Consider the following 14,895-nt stretch of genomic DNA (forward strand, 5'->3'; position numbering starts at 1 on the left):
TGCATTAGTATGTTCAAGTCATATCGGAAGAAATGTAGAAGAATATCGCCCAAGTCTCGCATTCATTTTAAAAAAGGAGCATGAACGCCTTAGGAAGTGACTTTAAATTAAATGAAAACTTTATTACAGACTCAGGGTCCAGATAAAAGAGAAGGCATTACATATAACATATTACATACACAGCGTAAATACACTGGCATGTTACCCATTCTAAATTTCAAATCAATAAAAAAGGTCAATTTCCACTAGGGGTGCAACAACTAATCGACTTAATCGATTACCAAATTAGTTGGCAACTAATTCAGTCGTCGATTCGTTGGTGACGTCATCACATGTGTTCTACACCCCGTTAAGCTCCAACGTTATCGCTCTTTTTTATCGGTACAGGAAACATTTAAAACATATGTCATATGTATTATTGCTACATAAACGTTATATCGCAGTCTTAGTGTCACCAACTCCGTTTCTAATATGCAATATGACTACAAAATGCGTCTATAATGTATTTTCGATCTTCCCAATTCAGACGAGAGATCTCTCCCCCGCCTGCTTGCGAGGGGGCGGGGCAGTTTACACACACACACGCAGCCGCTACATGCATGCAACACACACACACACGGAGGAGATGGCGGAGAGAACGCGCTCCGAGGTATGGTTAAACTTTAGCCGTCTCGATGTGGACAATGCTCGTTACCAAAAGTGCAATAAGAGTTTAGCATGTAAGGGCGGTAACATGAGCAATGTGTCTAAACATTTAGCAAAAGTGCTCCAGATCCAGACGGAGAAATGCACCGGGTTCCACTGTCTTTCTAGCAGCTCTGTAGCCCCGTCCACGAGTAACGTTTCCACGTCAGGTGTTATGTATGCTAGCAGCAACACACAGAGTTAACTCAGTTATAAAAACATGGGTTAATGATTAGAGGTAACCGAGTTATTTATTTTGTTAAAGTTTCAGCTATTCTGTTTACAGTTCTGTCATCACATTATTTAATACGATTTGTTAAAACATTGTTGTTTCTTTTGATGTGAAATATTATGCATTTAATTAAAATAAAAAGCGATGTTAGTTTTGTTCACAATTTGTTTAGTTAGTTTACCTTATTTCTTGTCAAAAGAACCGTTAATACTATCGTTAAAAGGACCGGATCGATAAGCAGTATCGATATAAGTAGTAGTACAGTTAAAACCTTAACGATCCGAATAATCGATTAATCGTTTCATTAATCGATAGATTAATCGATTATCAAATTAGTCGTTTGTTGCAGCCCTAATTTCCACACACACACACACACACACACAAAGTGTTATATGGTGATTTGATTAAAGGTATTACATGTGTGTATCTTGACAAAGTGTGCTGTTGAACTCATGCCTGATGTTTTATGAGTTTAGTTTTATTCGTTCATGTTGAAAATGTATCTGAAAATGGAGTCAAGTAAAATCCTAATCGAATGTTATTCACAAAATGTGATGAAAAGAAAAGGAATCGAGTCAAAAATGATGTGGAGCTTTGATTAAAAGGCTGGTCATAAGCTGTGGCAGTGTGGTGATGAAATAAAATAACGAATATTTTGAAGAAAAAGCATTTCTTTACCCGTGATGGCTATGAACGCAGGAGGGCTGAAGAACCCATTGTCACAACACTTAATGTGTAAAATAAATCCGACAAATACATTTTTAATATCGTTTGCATTCATAATTTTAACTATGGGAGGAAATAAACGTACGGCAGAGTAAGATTTCTCATTCTTTTACAAAACTGTTATATTGCAAGTATCTTGGCCATTAAACTGCATTTCAAATGGTGTTAAATGCATTATTAAGATGACGTATAATGACATTTACTAGTCCTATTTTACATCTTACTCAAATGAGTAGATGAGAAACCAGCGAGAATATTTAAAGTCTTTTGTTAAGCTGATGACAGTTTGCAAACCTGGCAACCGCTTTTAACATTTAGTGTCAAGCTTTATCAGAATTTAATAAACCCCAACATTACATTTAGCTGACACGGTTATCGAAGCAGAATAAGTGCAATCAACCATAAGGATACCGATTTAAAACAGACATAATGTTGCAAATGAATTAGCTTCAATTCATTAAAGCAGTGCACTCATGTCTAACGGGAACACTCCTCTGAGCCTCTGCTGCAGCATATTGACATGTGCATGCTGTGCAGGGGTCGAAATTAACTTTTTTCCTGAGTGTCCCACAACTGTCCCGAATTCTACTTTGTATTGTCCTGGATATAACCAGCAGTGTCCCAAATTTAAATTTGTATCGTCGCCCCCCCAATTATGCAGAATACATATAATTTGTCAGTTAATCATCACACCATAGACTAGTCTGGTCCACCATGTAACATATACAGATCAAACATATCATATAACATATACAGATCAAACATATCATATAACATATACAGATCAGCCATTAGTCTGATCTGTTGCCTCTCCTAGAGTAGAAGGGAAGAGAGTTGTTTTAAGACATGTTTTTCTATTGTTTCTCAATATCCAGACTAATGTATCATTGTCATGTCAACATTGAAGAATTCTGATTTGTATTTTTCAATTCAATATGGTATGGCTGTATGGTCTGTGTTTTATGATCGGAACCCTCTATCTGGCAATAAAAGTGGTATGAATGATAATAAAAAAACAGAAGTTCCATAATACAGTTTAATAAATGTATCTATCTAAACAGATCTTCACATTTACTATTTACATGTATGTAGTTGCTAAACATGGGCCGTCGTGTTCTCTGGCCACTTTGCCACCACTTCTCAACTGCCTGCTCTGCATTATAGTCCTCAACCTCAGGGCCATGCAGAGAAATACGGAGGAGGGAATTTAGCGTTTGGTTAGAGAGGGATCCTCTCCAGTCAGACTTGATCCTTTTCATGCAGGAGAAGCCTCTCTCACAGCATGATGTTGACATCGGGAACACAAGCAGTATCTCTACGATCATCTGCATGTGGGGAAACTGTTCAGGCCTCCCTATGGCACCTTGCAAAAGTCTCTGCCATAACACCCGAGACTGAAGATGCCTGAACACAGTGGAAGCCGTCTTCCACTGTGGTAAGTTAGTTGTCTTAAGTGTCAATGTTAGCGAGCGCTAGCTAACATTGACACTTAAGACAACTAACTTACCACAGTGGAAGACGATGCATCATGACCAGGACTTGGGACTTTCTCGTTTCTGGAGTCGGCAGAATTGGCATTGGGGCCAGGGGGCTGCTTATTCAACCACCTCAGCATTTCTTTCTTCTCGTTTCTTTCTGTCGTGACCGTTGCATTGGCACGACTCGAGTCTAGCAGCAGTCAGCAGCAGAGTGGATGACGTAGAATGCATTCTATGATTTGACAGCCCAATGACTTTGAAAATAACACCCATTTTGAAGTTTACTTTTAATTTTTTTTTCACTGTCCCGAAATAGTCCCGGACAAAATGGATTTGTGTCCCAGTAGGAATTTTTATGGTCCCTGGGACATCGGGACATTGTTAGCTGCGAGCCCTGCTGTGCTCCCGTTATCCTCCAGTAAGCAGCTGTACGACTGCATTAGTGCACCACAATCTGACCGAGAGGTCTCCTGAGGTGAGATGACAACAGTAGTTGTGTTTATGTTTGGACTTTGCCCTAACAATGACCCGGGGGTTCGGGTACTGTTTGCATGGCGGCCTGTTCCAGGAGGATACGGCAGGATGTCTGGTTTAAAACATTGAAGAGGAAACTTCCTGCTTCTAAAACTAAGCTACCCTTTCACACAAGGTTGAAAACAAAGACGGGCTGTGCAGTGCATGACATTAAGGACAAATTAGCTAATTTACAGATGGCCCTGAGCCCAATAGAGAAATGCGCACGGACGAAATGACGCACGAAGGGTTTGGGGGGCCTCCGTCCCCCTAGAAAATTTAGATTTGTGCAGGTCTTATGCCGTCTGGTGCATTCTCTAGACTGAATTATAAGATGAACATCACAATATTATACAATTTCTATTTTATTCTTAATTGCACTTGTTTGTGTTTGCCCGCTTGCATGCCCTGCATAGCTATAAGAAATAAATAAGAAGTTGGTCAAGACACACACAAAAAAGTAGAAAACATTACATTCAGTTATAACTGCCAAAACAAACATTATTTACACTATTATGGCCCCTGTTAAAAATGTTTGTAATGTTATCTACTGTAAGTTGGTCGAACGAATGCCTCCTCATCCGGAAGCTGACCGAGCAGACCCGAGCAGCAGTCGAGAGGAGCCGAGCGCATCCGCGAAGCACACGTCAGAGTTCCCGTTAGCCGGCAAATCTAAATATCTTCGGTCAAAATAATTTCCCTTTAGCGTAATACCGCTTCAGTTACGCCTTTATGTGACAGACAAGAAGAGTATGTGACAGACAAGAATAGTATGTGACAGACAAGAAGAGTCAACTCTAATGTCTAACACTTAATGTGGAGAAAGAGATGTCCTGGATGGGTTGATTGTGCGTTGATCTGTTGGTAATGCCTCGGGGTTCCGGTGGGCATGTAAACAAATGCATAATGCTGCGCTATACTTTGTGGCCTCATCCAGTTGCATAGCGACACTTATTGTGTAGTTGTCTTTTAATAAGCAGGTAGTCCTATCATTAGCTAGAACTAGCTGGATCTGATCGATATGGACATAAACGCGAGTGAAGTCTAATCTGACGGGAGAGAGAGATCAGCTGCTGCTGACGAGTCGACACGCAGCTCTGCATAAGCACTTGCAGCGGTGAGCGGAACAAAACACACACTTCAGGTTAGAATATCACACGTAGCTATTTTAATGACCTCTCAAACTACCTAAACTAGTTATAGATATGTTTAGTTTTACTGTCGGGTCACTCATTACTGGATCCGCGAGCTGCATGATACTGGCATAATAGATTGCCCGATCGGGCAACCAGCAGGTGAGGCTTCATTGCCCGAGCTCAATACTACATGGCCCCGGGCCATCGGGCAGTCCTTAATGTCGAGCCCTGGCTGTCAGGTTTTAAGGTGTTCTTTGCACATAAAGTCAGATTCTCTGTGAATAATGAATCAGAACAAAAATGGAAATACCATCCAGGGCTTAGAAATGGAAATAGAGTTCAGCTCCAATATACACAACAGTGCACTCATTAATCATCCCGTTTAAAATATCTGCTTAAAGTCTTGGCCCTAAATTAAAATTGTGTGGCTCTGTTAAACGTATTGAAAACAGGAAGTTATCATCTGATCCAATTAAGAAGGCTTTTCTGAGGATTCCTCAATTTGTCAAAATCACTGACATTGCACTGTTTTCAATGTCAAGGGGCCGACACACCAAACTGACAGCAAAGAACACGTCCCGACGGACCCCGACTGTTGCGTCGCCTCACGTCTCCTGCGTCTTGGCCAACAGTCGCACTGGAACACACCACAAAGACTTCAGCCGACGGCCAAGAAGCACGTACGAACTGCGCGTGAGTGGCAATACCTCTCCTCACCAGCAGGCGGCGGTAGTGTGTATTCGTGATTCAAAAGAGGCAACAACCGGAAGACAGACTGCGTGATAACCGAGAGAAGAAGAACAGACTGCGTGATATAAACAAACAACAAATAGCGTGTCCATGTTCACTCGACAGCGAGAAGCTCACGGGGCTTTCTCGAGAGCTGGAGTTAAATGAAAGTTCAGATTTGCCTCTTAATAGTTTGTTTGGGTCTCTCACTTCCGTTTCGCTTCTCATGCACTGATTCGCTAGCTGAACAGCCAATCAGAGTGATTTCTTTAGCCTCGAATCGGCGGTGGAAAGTGTCGGAACGACCCAAAAAGACACGACGGGGTGGGACACACCAATCTGAGTAGGGCGACAGGACGCTCGTCGACGGCCTGACATCTATCGACGGCCAAAATCAGCTTGGTGTGTCCGGACCACAAGTCGTATCACATCCATATCTGTCATTTCAGCTTGTAGGCACTTGGGATAATGGTTTCAGTTACAAGAAGCATTGTAAACATTAATGTACTGCTCTCAACAGAAAGACTTTATCAACAGTAACCATCCTCTTTCTATCGATCCCTCCTCCTCAGACTTAGCGTCTCCTATATGCCATTCGATTCTCTCTCAATCTGCCCACCATCCAAATCGACTGTAAAGGCTGAACAATGCTAGAAAACAAGTCCTTCGTATAATATATAGCTCCCCCATGAAGGGAGGCTTAACTGATCAGGATGGCCACACACAGCAAGAGTCTTTTTGTAAGGACTCCATAACAATGCCTTTGTTTAAAACACCATTCATTGTTGAGAAAGGAGACACTTCTTCTGAAGTTGTCCATAAAAGTGCATTTAACAACTGGGCACTCTGTTGCAGTAGTTCCACTTTGGCAGGTAATAAAATATGGTTTTAGTAGCAGCTAGCCGGCTATTTGGGCACTTTAACCACTTTCCAGACACTGATCTTGTCTGATAACAATTATTGATTGATTAACACGGTTGTCGTCGTACAGGAAAAACATCTCAAGTAGCATCCCTTGGAAAACCAAATCCAGCTCGCATGAGAAACTGTGGAAAATGGCATTTAAAAACACACCGATTGCCACAGCTAATAACAAACTGACATGTCTCACTTATTCCCCAATTACCTCGTTTCTAAAATGGTGCAGAGTGTGAAATATAAAAGCTCCAACTTCTATATGAAACTTCACTTTAAGTTAGATTTGAAAAGCACCCACGCTTTGAAACACAGCGTACTGCTATCGCTCAGGGACATTGTATTATCGACTGTTATTTTGAGTACATAGTGCATTTAAGTGAACACAACTACTGTCAAGATTCATTCACAGGAGTTAGTATCTCAGCGCAGCACATAGCGCAGACCCTCGTGTACCAGTATAGCAACATGTGGGTGGAAGCTTCTTCCAGGAGGAGCACTTAACACCGCATCCTTCTCAGAGAGGAAACATAAGCAGGCATAGGAACTTGTCTGGTACACATCTCTCTTTCTCTTCAGGAACATCCACCATGTGCCTGCAGAGCTGGGTGAGAATCCAAACTTCAGCACACATCACTCACCCCGCGGCGACAGGCAGCCGGTCGCATGTGGAGCGACACATTACATAACAATCATGCCCTTAAAACAAAACAATGACTACGTTTAATTTAGAAAAACTCCCGTAGATAGAAAAAGTTCTCTCGTGTCATATCCAATTAATACTGACAGTCCTTTTTTTTCTCATTGTGCTACAAATCATACCGGTGACAGGACTGCAGCCGAAAAATAAAATGGGTTCAACTGCGACACAGGCACCAGGAGCCAGAGCTGCATGTACGTCAGAGGCCGGGTTCACTTTAGAGACGGCTCACGAGGAGAGCAGAGAAAGTTGTTGCAGAAGGAAGCCACCGAGCTCCCTCTAGAACGCGACCATAAGTCATGTCATACGAGAGAAACGTCACATTATACAACCCGTATTAACCGCGTCATGGTTACTAACATTGTCAATTGAAATGTAAAACAATGAAAGCATCAGCGGACGCCACTGGTGTGACGGCCAGGCAGTACATTACTGCCATCAGGCTTCAGGTTTCAGTAGGCTTTATGCCTGACGTGCAAACACGCCGCTGAACCATAGTGGCCTCATTACTGGTAAGAAGAGCTGGACATAAAGACACTCTCGCAAGTTGAACAGCAACATGAGCACAGCTCCAATGTAGTCTGCCTTTGTTGTTATTATTGAGAGACACGTTAATGGCGACGTCAGTACGCGGAGATGTTAAGTATTTGTATGTTAATGTCTGAACAAACGGCTCATCAATAAAATATACATCCATCTATTCCTCTTTGTTGAAAAGTGCACAGAATGAGCGAGCTGATCCTGGCTAGCACTCAAAACTCAACAGCAATTGTTTCAGTCCGCGCCTTTTTAGTCAACCATCTTATCAGAACGGGGCAATGAAAACATCAATGGATATTATTGAAAGCAACTAATGAGTGGCCATGAGTGGCAGCACTTTAAACAAGCAACTCAATTCAGGGCGAGCCCCTAAAGTGATTATCATCATCAGTGCAAACACAAGGGCACCGCTGGCCTTTAAAATGACCCGCCGTCCCCTGAAGCCTGGCTCTGCACCGGATTGCTCTTAATGGGATTTCACAACATTAACATTCTGCAGAGTCAGCATCGAGCACACTGGCTACAGTTCCCCCGCCCTGAGAGAGAGAGAGAGAGAGAGAGAGAGAGGAGAGAGAGAGAGAGAGAGAGAGAGAGAGAGAGAGAGAGAGAGAGAGAGAGAGAGAGAGAGAGAAGAGAGAGAGAGAGAGAGGGAGAGAGGGAGAGAGAGGAGAGTAGGAGAGAGAGAGAGAGAGAGAGAGAGAGAGAGAGAGAGAGAGAGAGAGAGATGGCTGGTGAAGAGAGAGTTGGCTGGTGAAGAGAGAATGGGCACACAGTATGGTAGCGGTGGATAATCATTAGACGGGCTTTAACGGGAGTCGAGATTGTTCGTAGATCCTCTAAAAGTCACAGCATTAAATATTTATATCTGGAGAACAAAGATTTCCCGGCAACTGAGCGACTTAAAGTCAAATCTAATCTGTCGGGGTCATTCCTTTGACAGTGACCGTGAACCATAATGCTGTTGCAATATCAGTCAAAAGATAAATCGTTTATTTTGTACAAATTGTGCAGCCAAAATAACTAGATGACTACATCTAACTTACTAAAAAACTAAAGAGGAGTCTACCAATCAGAGGGTCAGCGGCTCGATCCCAAGCCCCCGTCATCAAGTTGTCGAAGTGTCCTGGGGGGAAATACTTAACCCCAAACTGTAGGCATGTAGGCGGTAAGTGTAAGTCACTTTGGATAGAACCCTGAGCTAAATAACTTTCTTTCTCAGCCAAGGGTTTAGTTTTTCAACATCCACAAAAGTCCCAATAGCCATACTGCCATGTTACATTACATAATTGTCCATGTTAAAACCAGAAGACCGTTGCTGTAAGTGACAATGTTGTATATGCTGAAGGGTGTCTCTCAACTCACACATGCCCAACTCATATTGGTGGTTGAAATCAACTTGGAAGTGTCCGAGAGCTTCCCGTTTGACTCTGTAATGTAACAGTAGATCTGCCCTGGTGTGGACAGAGGGGTCAACCGATGTCAGACAGGGGTCAAGAGGTCAAACCCCAGATGGAGGGAAATGGAGGGGGGGAGGGGGGGGGGGCATATGACCTGGCTTTCAACAGAATAAGGAAGCTCATTAGCGGCCAAACCATTCGCCATGCAGGCTGACTAAGACGGAGTTGTTCAAGACAAATTGCTTACATGTTAAAAAAAAAAAAGACCGTTTGTTTGCTGCAACTAAAAAAGAGACCAACAGTCAGATTGCTACCACATCAGCCAGCTATGTTCTCCATCTCACCATCTGCTGTGCTCCACCCACACAATTCTCTCGGAGCACTCTCTGGACAGTAGCCTGCCAATGACCAGGAGGGCAAAGCAGATGGTGTTGTTACGCAAACCATTTAGTCTTTGAATGGCAAAGCCCACTTTAAATCAAATGGACACTGAATGAAGTCAAACTGTCCCCTTGCTATAGCGTTTAGGGCATTGGCTTGCATTGTTTGCTCACCTGGAATACTGGAAGACCAGTCTAAGCAAAGCTCAGGGAAATAACTCCTGAAGACTCCACCATAAAATACAAGCAACTTTAACACTTGCAACAGAAACAAGTCTCTTTTTATTTCCTCAGCACACAAACCGAAGGATTTAAGTCCAGGGAAAACTGCAAGTTGATGGACATAACGCATTTTAAAGTGTTTCTCAAAAAGGCAGCTGACATTGCCTCATTTTAACCTTTCTCTCTTGAATTGAGAAAAAACAGCCAGACAAAATCTCTAATGAAATTCTACGAGTTTAGTTTTGACGTTATCCAATATATATAGCTACAAATTGAGCCGTTAAAATAGAAAAAGTAGATGTTATGTGATAGGAGTGTGTTCTTTATTATTCGGCGCAGGGACAGCCAAAAAAGGACATTTAGGTAATTAGGATTTTTTTTTTATTGAGTCACACCTATTGCTGTAGCAGCAGTCAAATGTGATAGTTCACTGCGTTAATTACCAATTAAAGTGATTCAAAATAATTAAATAAGCTACTAGTTTTAATTCTTATATGCCGAATTGATGCAAGAGCTACACATAGTCAGAAAACATCTTAGGTTTAGTTCCTATTTGTGTATTTATTTGTCAAGGGGCAACACAAAACTAAATCAACTGAATATTTCATGGAGTTTTGAACGAGCACCCAGCAGAAGGGAAAGATTGGGGAAAAACAACAAGAGGAAAGTTTGAAGCAGGAGTTTTCCTCTTCTCCCAATGTGAAGCAACAACATATAACAGTATTCTTTTTACGGTTGTTTTCGGCATTATATTACAATTTCACGGAAGAGAGTGTGTCAAATAAACTCACCGTGCGGTTATCTTCACAATATCCAGGTTTGGAGAAAGACCAAAACCTCTCGACGCCAAGTTTCCTCTTTCCTCAGCAAAACAACGCAGCGGCTCTCACGACGCACGGAGATATTTAACAGTGTTTAAAGTAGGGGGGGGGGCGGGGGAAACCTGCCTCTCCGACGTGGATATGTGTCCGTATTGACGAAGTGAAAGGACGGCTTTCTTTGTTCCTCCAGCCTGCAGCCCGTGGATATTATCACCGTTCGTGTGTCTCTGCCGGCCGCTGATTGGCCGCGGGGTCGGGATCAAAGAAAGGTGACCGCTGTAAAGTTAGCCAGATTAACAACACCTTTTCCGACTGCGATGTGCGTAAAAGCCCTTTTTTTAAAACGCGGTTTAGGGTGTTTTTGAATCTAATACGCAGGTTTCACGCGGCACCACGATGTATTTAGCAATTCCCCAAAGCGCGCGGATGTTGTTCAGGTTGCTTTAATCGATTTTAACCCCCAAAAGTGGTTTACTCCATGCTTTTATTTTGTATGCTTCATGACCAAACTTCCTGTTCAGTACTAGCTTTTGTTAAGAAGCTTGACGCAGGGTGGAGGCCACTTCATGCCTTGCATAGTTTTTATTTTGAGCATAATCACATCATCATAGGTGACCGGTGGGAAATTATAACACCTTTTCCGATTATGATATGCATAAAACACTTTTTTACTAACACTTTAAAGGGTATTTCTGTAACTTATATGCAGGTATAACGCTGCAGAGTAGTTTATGTAGCAAAGTCTACTCAGAGTTTGTAAGTGTATTTTGTGTTTACTCCAAAACGTGGTTTATTCCATGTTTTTATTTTGTATGCATCATGACTTTACCTTTTCCGATTACCACGTGCATCAGAATCAGAATCAGAATGAATTGTATTCCCAAGTTGGTTTATATGGAATTTACTTTGGTTTATATGGTGCATACAGAGACACAGAATGAAGAATACATACAACATATGCAAATAAAAGATAATTATAATATAAAAGCTATTAAAACAATTATGTGAGTAACTGAGTACATTGAAATATAATAAAATATAACGATGTACTATATGCATAAAAACCCTTCTATAAATGCTATAAGGGTATTTTTGTATCTAATATGTAGATGTAACGCTGAATCTGTGCGTATGTGTGTATATAGCAATTACTCAGAGCTTGTAAGTCTGTTGTGTTGCTGTAAGTCATTTTACTCCTAAACGTGGCTACTTCCATGTTTTTATTTTGTATGCTTCATGACCAAACCTGTTTATTTCTAGTTTGTTTTTTTAAGGAACTTGAGGCAGGGTGGAGGACACTTCATGCCTTGCAATGTTTTAATTTGAGCATAATCACATCGTCATAATTTGTCTGTATGGACATTTATTTTACATGTTCTTGCTCTGGAAGATAAGCCTGATATTTGAGCTAAGATGTGGTGCATTGATTTGTTTGTCTAGTTGTACACACACTTTTATTTCCATTGTAAAAAAGAGGATTACAAAATGTGAAAACTGTCAAAAAATGTAAAAAGAAAATGTTTTGATCGAAGTAAAAATTAAGAGATTTTATTTTAAGAAAGGCCAAAAAAATAATCAATTGTTTTACATTTATGACTTTTTTTGTACGAATTACATTTTTCGTATTTGGCCCCCATCATCTTCCGTATCCATGCTATATAAAGTTATTTAAAGGTCCCATGTCGTGCTTTTCTGGTTATCGCCCGTCCCCTTGTGTGTTATGAAGGTTTTTCTGCATGTGAACGGTCTGCAGAGTCAAAAACCCTCAAAGTACACCCTGTAGGGCAGGGGTGCCCACACTTTTTGGGCTGGTGGGCTACTTTTGAAATGACCAGCTCATCGAGGTCTACCAACCAAAAATAAAATCCCAAATTGCAAGGAGCTGAATAACACGTGTTATGTATACATGGGATAACTACAACAACTCTATTTGGGTTCTTGAACAGAAACAAATACATGAATACATAAAACTAAAATGGCATGTTAACCTCTCTCTATTTCTCTCTCTCTCTGTTAAGAAACACATAACAAGCAGGCTAAGAAACCACTCTCCATGTCCAGAAATCTTAAACATAAAACACAAATATAAGTACAAGGAATACAATAAACGAGTAGAACAGTCAACTTAGACACCAGACTCAAATGGGTCCTATGAACAGTCTCTCAAAGTTATAATGAAATAGGCATTCTCTCTCTCTCTCTCTCTCTCTCTCTCTCTCTCTCTCTCTCTCTCTCTCTCTCTCTCTCTCTCTCTCTCTCTCTCTCTCTCTCTCTCTAGTGAACGACGGGAGCCGGCTCTCGCCCGCGAACGAGCCGTTTTTTTGTTTTGTTTGCGGAGGGATCTAGATCGGCATGAAGGCACATTATGCAATGTGCACATTATCCCGCTTATTACACATGGCCACATTCTCAACAAAGTAACGACATGACTCCCAATATTAATTGAAATGCTTTTATGGATTTAGAAAATGATTTTATTGATTTAAAAAATAGTTGTATGTATTGATTTAAATTGACATGCATCCGCTAAGAAAAGTAGTCCGTTGTTACTGTTTGAACTAACGTAACAAAGGCAGGAACTGCTTCGATAGTGTTTTTGAGGAGCTTTTTTATTACAGATTTGAAAACATCGTTGCTTGCACAATGTGCACAAAGTAGCACAATTGCTGCAGCCTAGCAGCTGATCTCAAAGCACGCTCCCCTCTCCTGCAGGGGGGCGTGGTCAGCTGCAGCTCACAGAATCAGCCCCCTGCAAAAACAGCGCTGGAAAGAGCAAATGGAGCGAAATGAGGCATGGCATTTGATTTAATTATAAAAGGTATAATATGTGGTAAACTGAAGAACCCTTTGGCAGCCGAAAGAGCCGGCTCTTCTTGGTGAGCCGAGCCAAATGATCCGGCTTACCAAGAAGAGCCGGAATTCCCATCACGACCCGGCACTTGACTGATGTTATATCGCTTTGCATTCTGGGTTAACAGACTGGAAAGCGATAGGTCGCTTTTTCTGTCAATCAAGTAAACTCCTGAATTAAGTGGCAGGGAGGACAAGGGAGGACAAGGGAGGAGGGATCAAAACCTGTTTTGTCTATTTTAACGGAGCTTGATTTTTTTTTTTTTTTAATGAATGACTCGCGGTCTACCAGCATTGCCCCCGCGGGCGACCGGTCGCCCGCGGTCGACGTACTGGGCACCTCTGCTGTAGGGAGTACAACTCTACCACAGAGAAGACCTGTCTGTGCTGCCCCAGAACGCCTCGTTGGACATTTCTCTTTTTCTTCCTGGGTACAGTGACGTGCCCAAACCCAAATGGACCAATCCGTGGAGCTCCACACACACACTCTCTCTCTCTCTTCGGCGAAACTGTAGCACTTACACTGTAGGTGCGCCGCATTTGGGGGTGCAGGTGCTAGTGGAGCCTCACATGCCCCTTTCACACCAGCGCCTTTTCAGCTCCGGCTCGGAGCTAGAGCCTGAAAAGCGCCGGGTTTTCCTGTTCACACCGCAGCGGCGCCGGCTCTTAGCTCCGGAATCCGCTTCATTTCCAGCTCCAAAAAATTGTCGGTCCAGAGGCAAGAGCTTTGGAGCTAAGAGGTGACGTCGCTTACGTCGAGGCGTGCAGGAAACTAAACCCACCTCCCCTGAACATGGGTCGACTGTTATGCCTGCCTACAAGCAGTAGTGCTTATAAACACACTTTATAAAGTCAGGCAACACTAACCAGGCTTCGTGTGATTCTGTTTATTTGTACCTTACTTTGACCATCCGTTCACTGTTATCGATCATTGTGGAGAGAGGCAGACGTGTTGTTTTGTATTATTGCAGCTATCGGATGCAAGTAGTCAGTTTAGCTTCGGTTTCTATGGTAACATCACCCGTTTTATACCAGAGAAACTTTCATAACAGCGTTGTGATACCAAACAGCGTCAATTCAGACTGACACACATTCACTTAGGCTAAGGGGAACTGGGGATATGCATCAGCTGCTTGTGTGAGTCGGACAGTGAATACTTTAGAGCGGCCGCTGCAGTGTGAGCTAACCGGGAGCTAACGGGAGAATAAACTCCCGTGGAAGAGCAGCACTGCAGCGGTCGGTAAATGCTGCAGAAACACATTAATAAACAATGAACCACGGCACTCTGGAGCAAAGTGTAAGGTTGGAGAAGTCGTTATTCAATTTATTCTGGCTTCGTGTGATTAAAAGCAACACGATCATCGACCCGACGCAGTTGTTGTTGTTGTTGTTGTTGTTGTGAGCGCCGTAATGGCTGCCGTTGGGGGGCAAATCAGCGATGTAAACGGTGACGTCATGACGCAGCAGGGGCAGCTCTGGGGCGCCAGTGGGCGGTGTGCACAGAGCGGGAGCTGAAAAGGGAAACCGGAGCTGAACCAGAAAAGCTCCCGCTCGGAGCTAGAAACTGAAAAG

At 42.5% G+C, this 14,895-nt stretch overlaps 1 protein-coding gene across 1 annotated transcript in view; it reads right to left on the reverse strand.

The window, feature by feature from the left end:
- LOC117457444 (SPRY domain-containing SOCS box protein 4-like) overlaps window positions 1-10,699 on the reverse strand; it is a 65,113-nt gene extending 54,414 nt beyond the window's left edge. The window contains exon 1 of the mRNA XM_034097543.2: window positions 10,444-10,699. The gene's annotated coding sequence lies outside the window, so the exon portion shown is untranslated. The remainder of the gene's footprint in view (window positions 1-10,443) is intronic.
- Between the last annotated feature and the right edge of the window lie 4,196 nt (window positions 10,700-14,895).

This window comes from Pseudochaenichthys georgianus, chromosome 13, assembly GCF_902827115.2.
Source record: "Pseudochaenichthys georgianus chromosome 13, fPseGeo1.2, whole genome shotgun sequence".
Taxonomy (NCBI): Eukaryota; Metazoa; Chordata; class Actinopteri; order Perciformes; family Channichthyidae; genus Pseudochaenichthys; species Pseudochaenichthys georgianus.